The sequence below is a fragment of the Pseudophryne corroboree genome, chromosome 2 (genome assembly GCF_028390025.1).
Source record: "Pseudophryne corroboree isolate aPseCor3 chromosome 2, aPseCor3.hap2, whole genome shotgun sequence".
Classification (NCBI taxonomy): domain Eukaryota; kingdom Metazoa; phylum Chordata; class Amphibia; order Anura; family Myobatrachidae; genus Pseudophryne; species Pseudophryne corroboree.
The window spans coordinates 12,204,328-12,216,827 of record NC_086445.1 but is presented as its reverse complement, the minus strand read 5'-3'; the positions used below and the strand labels follow the sequence as shown (position 1 = coordinate 12,216,827).

The 12,500-nt window shown below is 50.9% G+C and overlaps 1 protein-coding gene across 2 annotated transcripts in view; it reads left to right on the top strand.

Annotated features, from left to right (window-relative positions):
• Window positions 1-5,889: 5,889 nt before the first annotated feature.
• CCKBR (cholecystokinin B receptor) overlaps window positions 5,890-12,500 on the top strand; it is a 197,255-nt gene continuing 190,644 nt past the window's right edge. For both annotated transcript variants that reach the window (XM_063950795.1, XM_063950794.1), the window contains exon 1: window positions 5,890-6,287. The gene's annotated coding sequence lies outside the window, so the exon portion shown is untranslated. The remainder of the gene's footprint in view (window positions 6,288-12,500) is intronic.

Here is a 12,500-nt window from a genome sequence, read left to right as displayed (position 1 = left end):
TGCAATTACTGTTACATGTTTAATGAATTATCATTCCAGAGTTATTACTATTGCTTAAGAATGTATATATAATGAATGTGGTGAAAATATAACTGTATACCCTTTTGTTAGTTGCTTAATTACAGGTAGCTAAATTGAACAGATTGTTACTAGCTTGCATTGGAGGTAACTGCAGGAGAGTATTTTGGAAACCACTAATTAGGAGCTCAGTTGGTATTAGTAATTCAGTTAGCTTTAGGCGTCTGTCCCGTTTGGAAGCTAAGCAGTAAGGGCTTTGGTTTATTCCTGGATGGGAGACCTCCTGAGAATCTTTATGTAGCTCCCTATATGAGTTCTTTGAGAGTCACATTCCTATGTCTGTATTTTGATGCCTGTGGCTCCTGCACTGCTATTACATTGAGTGCGAAGTCCAGGCAGCAGCCGAGTACCTACGAACAAATGAGTGTTCCGGGAATGGGGGTTGTTATTGTTGAAGGCACTGTGTCTAGGTTTTGACAGTGCAGGGGTTTATCAGATATCATAACATTTGATAAAGGTGAGGAATGGGTTTAGTGGAAGGTGGGGTGGTCTCTGACCAGGTCACCGCTGGGCCACCCCCCAACCGGCCCAGACCTGGGTAAGTAGACACCTGGCTCCACAGCCTGCAGCACCTCCCAGCCACCCGCAGATCAGGTAAATGCTATGATAGCGGAACCACAGGATAGTCCTTCAAAACCAAGAATCTGCCATGACAAAATGGCTGGATGGCTGGGAGAAATGGTGTTAGGCAACTTAGATTTGCCTAATGGTAACACCGACCCTCATCACAGTGTTTAATATCTTTCCCAATATTGTCATTTGAATCCGCAATCAGGTTTAGCAGTTATGAGGGAAATATGCTGCATTCTCCCTTGCAGGGCTGTAACTAGGGGGGAAGCGTTAGCTTCCTGACGGACGGGATCCCAGCGGTCAATATACCGATGCCGGAATCCCAAAGGATGCCATAATCCCGGCATCTACACACCGACGCCGCTAGGGATACCGGTGTCGTAACACAGAGAGCCGGCATCCTGTTCGTCCTGACAGCGGGACGCACTGGCATCCTGAAGCAGGGAGAAGGGGGGTGGGGAGGGGGTGGGGTGGAGAGGTTAGGTTTAGACAGGAGAAGGGGGGTTAGGGTGCAGGGCCGGGAAGGTTAGGGTTAGGGACCGGGCAGAAAAGGTTAGGCACATAGTTGAGGAGGTTAGGTTTAGGCACGAAGCGGGGAAGGTTGGGTTTAGCCAGCCACAAGGGAGGGTTAGGCACCACCGGGGAGAGTTAGGCCCCACCGGGGAGGGTTAGGTTTAGGCACCCATAAGGGAGGGTTAGGGGACTTTAGAGGGGGCTGTCGGGATTCTGATGGACAGGATGCCGCAATCGGTATTAAGACATCTGGCAACCCGTCCATCGGGAAATCATACTGAACCCAACTAGGGTTGTGCAGACAATGCTTGGCACACTGCGCATATGCCCTGTGGGCAGAGAACTGGTCACATCCACCCTCAATCACCTATGTACTATGCATCACCACAGGTGCACTGCTACATACATTACATGTGCTCTGCCCCCTCTCATCTCCCACATCTCCCGCAGTATCTCTTGGGACTCTCTCCCAGCCCATTTCCACAGTGACCTGCGCCGAGGAGCTGTGGTATTTGGGCAGGCAGCAAAACTGTAGAGGGCAGGCCAACAGGCCAACAGCTAGTGAAGGAGCACTGATTATTTAGTGCTATATGTGCTATGTGGGCGTAATGTGTAAGGGGCATTGCTGTGCAGGCGTAATGAGTAAGAGGCATTTCTGTTTGGGCATAATGTGTAAGAGGCATTGTGGTGTGGGTGGAATGTGTAAGGGGCATTGTGTGGGCAGAATGTGTAGGGGGCATTGCTGTGTGGGTGTGATGTATAAGGGGCATTGCTGTGTGGGCAGAATGTGTAAGGGGCATTGCTGTGTGGGTGTAATGTATAAGGGGCATTGCTGTGTGGGCGGAATGTGCGAAGGGCATTGCTGTGTGGGTGTAATGTGTAAGGGGCATTGCTGTGCGGGTGTAATGTGTAAGGGGCATTGCTGTGCGGGTGTAATGTGTAATGGGCATTGCTGTGTGGGCGTAATGTGTAAGAGACATTGCTGTGTGGGCGGAATGTGTAAGGAGCATTGCTGCGTGGGTGTAATGGGCATGGCTGTGTGGACGTAATGTGTAAGGGGCATTGCTGTGTTGGCGTAATGTGTAAGGGGCATTGCTGTGTGCACGTAATGTGTAAGGGACATGGCTGTGTGCGCGTAATGTGTAAGGGGAATTGCTGTGTAGGCGTAATGTATAAGGGGCATTGCTGTGTGATCATAATGTGTAAGGGGCATTGCTGTGTGGGCGTAATGTGTAAGGGGCATTACTGTGTGGGCGTAATGTGTAAGGGACATGGATGTGTGGGCGTAATGTGTAAGGTGCATTGCTGTGTGGGTGTAATGTGTAAGGGGCATTGCTGTGTGGGCGTAATGTGTAAGGGGCATTACTGTGTGGGCGTAATATGTAAGGGGCATTGCTGTGTGGGCGTAATGTGTAAGGGGCATGGCTGTGTGGGCATAATGTGTAAGGGGCATTGCTGTGTGGGCGTAATGTGTATGGGGCATTGCTGTGTGGGCGTAATGTGTAAGAGGTATTGCTGTGTGGGTGTAATGTTTAAGGGCCATAGCCATGTGGGCGTAATGTGGAAGGGCCATGGCTGTGTGGACGTACTGTGTAAGGGACATTGCTGTGTGGGCGTAATGTGTAAGGGACATTGCTGTCTGTGTGTAATGTGTAAGGGGCATTGCTGTTTGGGACTGTTGTTTAAGGTGCATTGCTGTGGGAATAATGTGCAAGGGGCATTGCTGTGTGGGTGTAATGTGTAAGGCCCATTGCTGTGTGGATGTAATGTGTAAGGGGCATTGCTGTGTGGGCATAATGTGTAAGGGCTATTGCTGTGTGGGTGTAATGTGTAAGGGGCAATGCTGTTTGGGACTATTGTTTAAGGGGCATTACTGTGTGGGCGTAATGTATAAGGGACATGGCTGTGTGGGTGTAATGTGTAAATGGCATGGTTGTGTGGGTGTAATGTGTAAGGAGCATTGCTGTGTGGGAGTAATGTGTAAGGGGCTTAGCTGTGTGGATGTAATGTGTAAGAGGCATTGCTGTGTGGGTGTAATGTGTAAGGACCATTGCTGTATGGGCATAATGTGTAAGGGGCATTGTTGTGTGGGTGTAATGTGTAAGGGGCATTGCTGTGTTTGTAATATGTAAGGGGCATGGCTGTGTGGATGTAATGTTTAAGAGGCATTGCTGTGTGGGTGTAATGTGTAAGGGCCATTGCTGTGTGGGTGTAATGTGTCAGGGGCATTGCTGTGTGGGCGGAATGTGTAAGGGATATTGCTGTGTGGGCGTAATTTGTTAGGGGCAATGCTGTTTGGGACTATTGTTTAAGGGGCATTGCTGTGTGGGCGTAATGTGTAAGGGATATTGCTGTGTGGGTGTAATGTATAAAGGGCATAGCTGTGTGGATGTAATGTGTAAGAGGCATTGCTGTGTGGGTGTAATGTGTAAGGGCCATTGCTGTGTGGGTGTAATGTGTAAGGGGCATTGCTGTGTGGGCATAATGTGTAAGGTGCATTGCCGTATGGGCGTAATGTGTAAGGGGCAATGCTGTTTGGGACTTTTGTTTAAGGGTAATTGCTGTGTGGGTGTAATGGTAAGGGGCATTGCTGTATGGGCGTAATGTATAAGGGACATGGCTTTGTGGGTGTAATGTGTAAGGGACATTGCTGTGTGGGTATAATGTATAAGGGGCATAGCTGTGTTGATGTAATGTGTAAGAGGCATTGCTGTGTGGGTGTAATGTGTAAGGGCTATTGCTGTGGGTGTAATGTGTAAGGGGCATTGCTGTGTGGGCATAATGTGTAAGGCGCATTCCCATGTGGGCGTAATGTGTAAGGGGCAATGCTGTTTGGGACTTTTGTTTAAGGGTAATTGCTGTGTGAGTGTAATGTGTAAGGGGCATTGCTGTATGGGCGTAATGTATAAGGGACATGGCTTTGTGGGTGTAATGTGTAAGGGACATTGGTGTGTGGATGTAAGGTGTAAGGGGCATTGCTGTTTGGGACTATTGTTTAAGGTGCATTGCTGTGTGGGTGTAATGTGTAAGGGACATTGCTGTGTGGGTGTAATATGTAAGGTGCATTGCTGTGTGGGCGTAATGTGTAAGGGGCATTGCTGTGTGGGCTTAATATGTAAGGGCATTGCTGTGTGGGCATAATGTGTAAGGGGCATTGCTGTGTGGGCTTAATATGTAAGGGGCATTGCTGTTTGGTACTATTGTTTACGGGGCATGGCTGTGTTGCCATAATGTGTAAGGGGCATTGCTGTGTGGGTGTAATGTTTAAGGGTCACTACTATGTGGGCATAATGTGTATAAGGCACTATTACTGTGTGGACATAATGGGTAAGGGTCATTGTAGTGTGGGCATAATGTGGTAAGGGGCACTACTACTGTGTGGGCATAATGTGGTAAGGGTCACTACTACTCTGTGGGAATAATGTGTAAGGTGCATTGCTGCGTGGGCATAATGTGTAAGGGACACTAGTGTGTGGGTGTAATGTGTGAGGGGCATTGCTGTATGGTGTAATGTGACACTGCAGCATACTCTGAACTGTGGGTACTATTGTGTGGCCACACCCTTTCTGCATGAGAACACTCCCTTTTCCGGTAGGGGGAGGGGCACCAATGAACTTTCTGGCAGAGGGCACCAAAGTCTTTAGTTTTGGCACTGCTCAATTATATAAGTGTGCTATGATATTTCCATTAGGCAGTTGCAAACCATAATCTGGTGCAAGCTTCAAAGGAATCTGCTATAACTGCACACTCCTGGACTAACAAACAATCCCAGAACAGTGTATGACTTGTATTGGCGGAACCTATGGTGGTAGGTATCAGCAGTTTGTGATGGCGGTCAGTCCATATGAGGAATAGCTTAATCAGGGACTGGTTTATTTACCAGCTACAGGATGAGGCAAAAAAAAAAAAATTCCCAGATTTTAAAAGTTAACAAAAAAGTCATGGTAAATGTTAGTACATACTCTAAAAGTGCATGGGATACAGTTTATTTTCAAGTGGTTTTAAATATATCATCCAGGTGGTGGCCTCCATTTGTGATACAGATTTGGGATGAAATTTACTAAAGGTCGATTTTGGCTGATTTGTCTTTTTTTATTTCTTTTGAGAAAAAGCTGCAATATTGCTAAGCACGAATTTACTAAGGATCAATTTACATGGAAGTCACATGTCAAATACGACTTTGCACTCCAATTGGTGACAAATCACCATCGGTACAAACATCTTAAAAAAAAACATTGGTATCAATGGAAACCGCACATTTACTGTACTAAGAATCGTCTTTGCAAATACGCACAAATTCACACAAAAACGCATCAAAATAGCACTTCAATGCACCACTTCCAAAAAGCAACATACAGTATGTAAACCATTATAATTATGCCTAAGACAATCTGGATGCTAATAAAAGACACCAAATTACTTGCAGCCTCACTTTCTGCTCTCAGCCATGGCAGAGGCAGGTTTTGGTGTAGCCTGGATCCAGGCAGTGATGTCATGTGGGCTGCGCCAGCTGACTGAAAGGGCCCGGGACCAAGAAACAGTACAGAGGAACCAGCAGGTAGAGGTGCCATAGAGCCTACGTAGGCCTAGGTTCTTACCTGGGTGGGTGAACCTTAATGCACTCTCTGATGATGAGGTCATGCAGATGTTCTGCCTCAATCTCACCAAATTAATGCACCTGTATGACCTTGTCAAAACTCAACTTGAGCCAGACACTGCAATGTCACGAGCCTTATCAGGCCTACACAAACTGTGGCTGTTCTCCACTTATATGCTACTGGGAGCTTTCAGTCAGTGATAGGAAAACACACACACACAAAACACACACACACACACACACACACACACACACACACACACACACACACACACATATAAAATTATTTATTGGCGTATTCCCTTTTCCTTGGAGACATAATTATCAAGTTTGTTAGCTGCTCAGAAACAGTTCAGTTCAAATAGTCTATCCCTGGCTGGGAGCACATGTGTTCCTTAATCACTGCCACACCTATTCCACCAATGTGCAGGTTGTGATGCAAACCAAAGAATTGTGAGCATTGTGGTCAGTCAGTTTTCGCTGTATGCTACGTTTAAGGTGGGACAAATACCGGAAGGATGGCTGATTGGTAAGTACACATTACTCTGGTTACTTCCTCAGTGCACACCTAAAAATGTCATTATTTGGCCAAGTTACATGGTACTTGGGGTATGGATGTTTCACCTGGCTTCTGAATCCATTGTTGCTTCCCGATTGTCCTCCAAAGTGCAAGTACAATATATTGATGCACATAAGTCCACTTGATCTGTGATAGAACGTATATTTGTACTATTAAAATCTAGGTTCCATTGTCTTGATACTGTAGATCAGTAGGGACTATGTTTTATAGTATTGATAAGCAGGGCCGGATTAACAATGGGGCTGATGGAGCTGCAGCTCCAAGCCCACCTTCAAAATAGGCCCACAGCAACTGCATACTGCTGTGCTGCTGTAAACAGGAAAAAAAATTCCTGCTACAGCAGATTGCCAGTGACGCTGCGGTGTGGTGACCACAGCTGCAGAGCAGAGCCACCCCGCCAGCACCTCGCTGCAGGACAAGACGATCAAGCCAGCGGCACTAGGACCCAGCGCTGCTGCTGACGGCATCTCCGCAGTGGGGATGAGTGGTAGGGGACAGGGCAGGCCTTTACATAACACAGCGTACGCGACGGGCAGCCTGGACCACGACCCCAGCCTACCATGAAGCCCTTGCTGAAATTCCTGCTCTGGCGGCTCCCGCGCTGTTCTTTTCTCAGCCGCGGCTCCATCTAGATGCCAGACGGGCCGTCCGCGGCTGTGCCGTGATTGGAGGCCGTGGAAGGCCGGGTGTCCCCCTCACACTGCCCGGTGCAAGTAGGTCAGAAACCCCGGAGTCCCCTCTTATACCATTACTGGTGCCGCAAGTGACAGGTACTCAGTGCCAGATTAAGGTCCTCATGGGCCTGGAGCTGAAATTTATGAAGGGCCTATTGTGTGCCGCCGCAAAGGGTGTGGCCAGCATGGTGGGGGTGTGGCTACTGGTATGGGTGTGTGGCCAGTGCTGTGTGTGTGTGTGCGCGAGTTTGAAACATTTTTAAACAGTTTTTAACTATCTGTCTATAAAAATAGTGCACTCACATACTGAGTGTTATAACGTGTATAAGGGGGTGGTCTTCAGTATGCCGAATGTTGGGATCCGGGCGCACAGTATACCGGCGCCGGGATCCCGACACCTGGAATACCGACAGCTATTCTCCCTCGTGGGGGTCCATGACCCCCCTGGAGGGAGAATAAATAGCGTGGTGCGCGCTACGTGCCCGCAGCGTGGTGAGCGCAGCGAGCCCGCAAGGGGCTACTTTGCGCTCGCCACACTGTCGGTATGCCAGCGGTCAGGCTCCCTGCGCCGGTATGCTGGTCGCCGGGAGCCCGGACGCCGGCATACCATACTACACCCGTATAAGGAGTACTACAGTGAGTCGCAACGTGTATAAGGCACTCTACTGTGTGGCGTTGTGTATAATGAGCACTACTGTGTGTGGCGTTACATGTATAAGGCATACTACTGTGTGACATTATGTGTATAAGGAGCGCTGCTGTGTGACATTACGTATATAAGAAGCACTGCTGTGTGGCAGGACATGTGTAAGGAGCGCTGCTGTGTGACATTACGTGTATAAGAAGTGCTGCTGTGTGGGATTACATGTATAAGGAGCACTGCTGTGTGACATTACGTGTATAAGAAGTGCTGCTGTGTGGGATTACATGTATAAGGAGCACTGCTGTGTGACATTATGTGTATAAGGAGCGCTGCTATGTGGTGTTACGTATATAAGAAGCACTGCTGTGTGGCAGGACATGTGTAAGGAGCGCTGCTGTGTGACATTACGTGTATAAGAAGTGCTGCTGTGTGGGATTACATGTATAAGGAGCACTGCTGTGTGACATTACGTGTATAAGGAGCGCTGCTGTGTGGTGTTACGTATATAAGAAGCACTGCTGTGTGGCAGGACATGTGTAAGGAGCGCTGCTGTGTGACATTACATGTATAAGAAGTGCTGCTGTGTGGGATTACATGTATAAGGAGCACTGCTGTGTGGCATTATGTGTATAAGGAGCGCTGCTGTGTGGCATTACGTGTATAAGCAGCACTACTGTGTGGCAGGACATGTGTAAGAAGCGCTGCTGGGTGGTGTTACGTGTATAAGAAGCACTGCTGAGTGGCGGGACATGTGTAAGAAGCATTGTTGTGTGACGTTACGTGTATAAGTAGTGCTGCTGTGTGGGATTACAAGTATAAGGAGCGCTGCTGTGTGGTGTAAGGTTTGTAATTAGCGCTGCTGTATGGTGTAAGGTGGGTAAGGAGCACTACTGTGTGGCGTAAGGTGTTTAAGGTGCACGGCTGTGTGGCGTAACGTGTAAAAAGAGCGCTGGTGTGTGGTGTAAGGTGTATAATGAGTGCTGCTGTGTGGTGTAAGGTGTATAATGAGCGCTGCTGTGTGGTGTAAGGTGTATGAGTGCTGCTGTGTGGTGTAAGGTGTATAAAGAGCGCTGTTGTGTGGCTTAAGGTGTATAATGAGGGCTGTTGTGTGGCTTAAGGTGTATAATGAGGGCTGTTGTGTGGCTTAAGGTGTATAATGAGCGCTGCTGTGTAGTGTAAGGTGTATAATGAGCGCTGCTGTGTAGTGTAAGGTGTATAATGAGGGCTGTTGTGCGGCGTAAGGTGTATAATGAGCGCTGCTGTGTGGTGTAAGGTGTATGAGTGCTGCTGTGTGGTGTAAGGTGTATAAAGAGCGCTGTTGTGTGGCTTAAGGTGTATAATGAGGGCTGTTGTGTGGCTTAAGGTGTATAATGAGGGCTGTTGTGTGGCTTAAGGTGTATAATGAGCGCTGCTGTGTAGTGTAAGGTGTATAATGAGCGCTGCTGTGTAGTGTAAGGTGTATAATGAGGGCTGTTGTGCGGCGTAAGGTGTATAATGAGGGCTGCTGTGTAGTGTAAGGTGTATAATGAGGGCTGCTGTGTAGTGTAAGGTGTATAATGAGCGCTGCTGTGTAGTGTAGGGTGTATAATGAGGGCTGCTGTGTAGTGTAAGGTGTATAATGAGTGCTACTGTGTAGTGTAAGGTGTATAATGAGTGCTGCTGTGTAGTGTAAAGTGTATAATGAGGGCTGCTGTGTAGTGTAAGGTGTATAATGAGGGCTGCTGTGTAGTGTAAGGTGTATAATGAGTGCTGCTGTGTAGTGTAAGGTGTATTAGGAGCGCTGCTGTGTGGTGCCATTTGAGGGTACTATTGTGTGGTGATACCCCTTCTCAGTGAGACCAAACCCCACTTTTTGGGTGGTCCCTATTTTGTATATGGGAGGGGGGGCCCAATGCATATTGATGCGCCTGGGCCCACCACTCTCTAGTTCCGCCACTGGGAGGGAAACAGGTGAAAGAACAGGGTTGGGAGGAAGAATAGTGGCTATATGGGAGGAAGACAGGAGGGAGATATGGGAAGAGCAATGGAAGATGGGAGGAAGACAGGGGGAAGAACAGTCAGGTGTTCTGGTGGCTGGGGGAATCAGACTAGTGATGAGGGAGGAGGGGGATTAGCCTGGTTACAAGGGATGGAAAGAGGATTAGCCTGGTGAGGAGGGGGGGGGGGGGGTAGCCTGGTGACAGGGGGAGGGAGGATTAGTCTGGTAAGGGGGGCGGGGGGGGGGTTAGCCTGCTGATGGGGGGAGGAGGGGGATTAGCCTGGTGATGGGGATGAGGGCAAATTAGTCTGGTTAGGGGGGGGGGGTGGTTAGCCTGGTGATGGGGAGGAGGGGGATTAGCCTGGTGATGGGGGAGGAGGGCAGATTAGTCTGGTTGGGGGGGTTAGCCTGGTGATGGGGAGGAGGGGGATTAGCCTGGTGATGGGAGAGGAGGGCAGATTAGTCTGGTGGGGGAGGGTTTAGCCTGGTGACGGGGAGGAGGGTTATTAGTTTTGTGAGGGGGAGGGTTAGCCTGGTGACAGGGGGAGGAGGGGGATTATTTTTGTGAGGGGGGGTTAGCCTGGTTATAGGGGGGGAGGATTTGCCTGGTGACAGGAGGAGGATTAGACTGGTAAGTGGGGGCAGGTTAGCCTGGTGACAGGGGTAGGAGGGGGGATTAGTCTGGTGAGAGGTGTCGGTTAGCCTGGTGACAGGGGTAGGGGGGGGGTTAGTTTGGTGAGAGGTGTCGGTTATTCTGGTGAGAGGTGTCGGTTAGCCTGGTGACAGGGGTGGGGGGGTGGATTAGTCTGGTGAGGGGGGGTTAGCCTGGTGACAGGGGTGGGGATGGGAGAGTTAGGCCGGTGAGGAGGGGGGGTAGTCTGGTGACAGGGTGAAGGAGGGGGATTAGTCTAGTTTAGGGGGGATTAGCCTGCTCTGGGTAGGGTGGGGGGGGGGATTAGCCTGGTGACAGGGGGAGGAGAGGGGATTAGTCTGGTGAGGGGTGTTGGTTAGCCTGGTGACAGGGTGCGGAGGGTGGATTAGGCTGGTGAGGAGGGGAAGTAGCCTGGTGACAGGGGTAGGAGGGGGGGGGGGTTAGGCCGGTGATGAGGGGTGTAGTCTGGTGACAGGGGAAGGAGGGGGGGTTAGGTGGTGAGGAGGGGGGTAGTCTGGTGACAGGGGAAGGAGGGGGCGTTAGGCTGGTGGGGAGGGGGGTAGTCTGGTGACAGGGGAAGGAGGGGGGTTAGGCTGGTGAGGAGGGGGGTAGTGTGGTGACAGGGGAAGAAGGGGGGGCTAGGCTGATGAGGAGGGGGTAGTCTGGTGACAGGGGAAGGAGGGGGGGTTAGGCTGGTGAGGAGGGGGGTTGTCTGGTGACAGGGGAAGGAGGGGGGGCTAGGCTGATGAGGAGGGGGTAGTCTGGTGACAGGGGAAGGAGGGGGGGTTAGGCTGGTGAGGAGGGGGGTAGTCTGGTGACAGGAGAAGGAGGGGGGGCTAGGATGAGGAGGGGTAGTCTGGTGACAGGGGAAGGAGGGGGGTTAGGCTGGTGAGGAGGGGGTAGTCTGGTGACAGGGAAGGAGGGGGATTAGTCTAGTCTTGGGGAGGGGATTAGCCTGCTCTGGGGAGGGGGGGGGGAATTAGCCTGGTGACAGTGGGAGGAGAAGGGACTAGTCTGGTTGTGGGGGGAGGGGGCACAGGAGGCGCTTTCACTACACACTGCAGAGTTTGGGTTATATATTATATTTTGTTATTACAGTACCTGTCACTTGCGGCACCAGTAATGGTATAAGAGGGGACTCCGGGGTTTCTGACCTACTTGCACCGGGCAGTGTGAGGGGGACACCCGGCCTTCCACGGCCTCCAATCACGGCACAGCCGCGGACGGCCCGTCTGGCATCTAGATGGAGCCGCGGCTGAGAAAAGAACAGCGCGGGAGCCGCCAGAGCAGGAATTTCAGCAAGGGCTTCATGGTAGGCTGGGGTCGTGGTCCAGGCTGCCCCGTCGCGTACGCTGTGTTATGTAAAGGCCTGCCCTGTCCCCTACCACTCATCCCCACTGCGGAGATGCCGTCAGCAGCAGCGCTGGGTCCTAGTGCCGCTGGCTTGATCGTCTTGTCCTGCAGCGAGGTGCTGGCGGGGTGGCTCTGCTCTGCAGCTGTGGTCACCACACCGCAGCGTCACTGGCAATCTGCTGTAGCAGGAATTTTTTTTCCTGTTTACAGCAGCACAGCAGTATGCAGTTGCTGTGGGCCTATTTTGAAGGTGGGCTTGGAGCTGCAGCTCCATCAGCCCCATTGTTAATCCGGCCCTGCAGGTACTGTAATAAACAAAATATAATATATAACCCAAAACTCTGCAGTGTGTAGTGAAAGCGCCTCCTGTGCCCCCTCCCCCACAACCAGACTAGTCCCTTCTCCTCCCACTGTCACCAGGCTAATTCCCCCCCCCCCCTCCCCAGAGCAGGCTAATCCCCTCCCCAAGACTAGACTAATCCCCTCCTTCCCCTGTCACCAGACTACCCCCTCCTCACCAGCCTAACCCCCCTCCTTCCCCTGTCACCAGACTACCCCCTCCTCATTAGCCTAGCCCCCCTCCTTCTCCTGTCACCAGACTACCCCCCTCCTCACCAGCCTAACCCCCCTCCTTCCCCTGTCACCAGACTACCCCCTCCTCATCAGCCTAGCCCCCCCTCCTTCCCCTGTCACCAGACAACCCCCCTCCTCACCAGCCTAACCCCCCCTCCTTCCCCTGTCACCAGACTACCCCCTCCTCATCAGCCTAGCCCCCCCTTCTTCCCCTGTCACCACACTACCCCCCTCCTCACCAGCCTAACCCCCCTCCTTCCCTGTCACCAGACTACCCCCCTCCCCACCA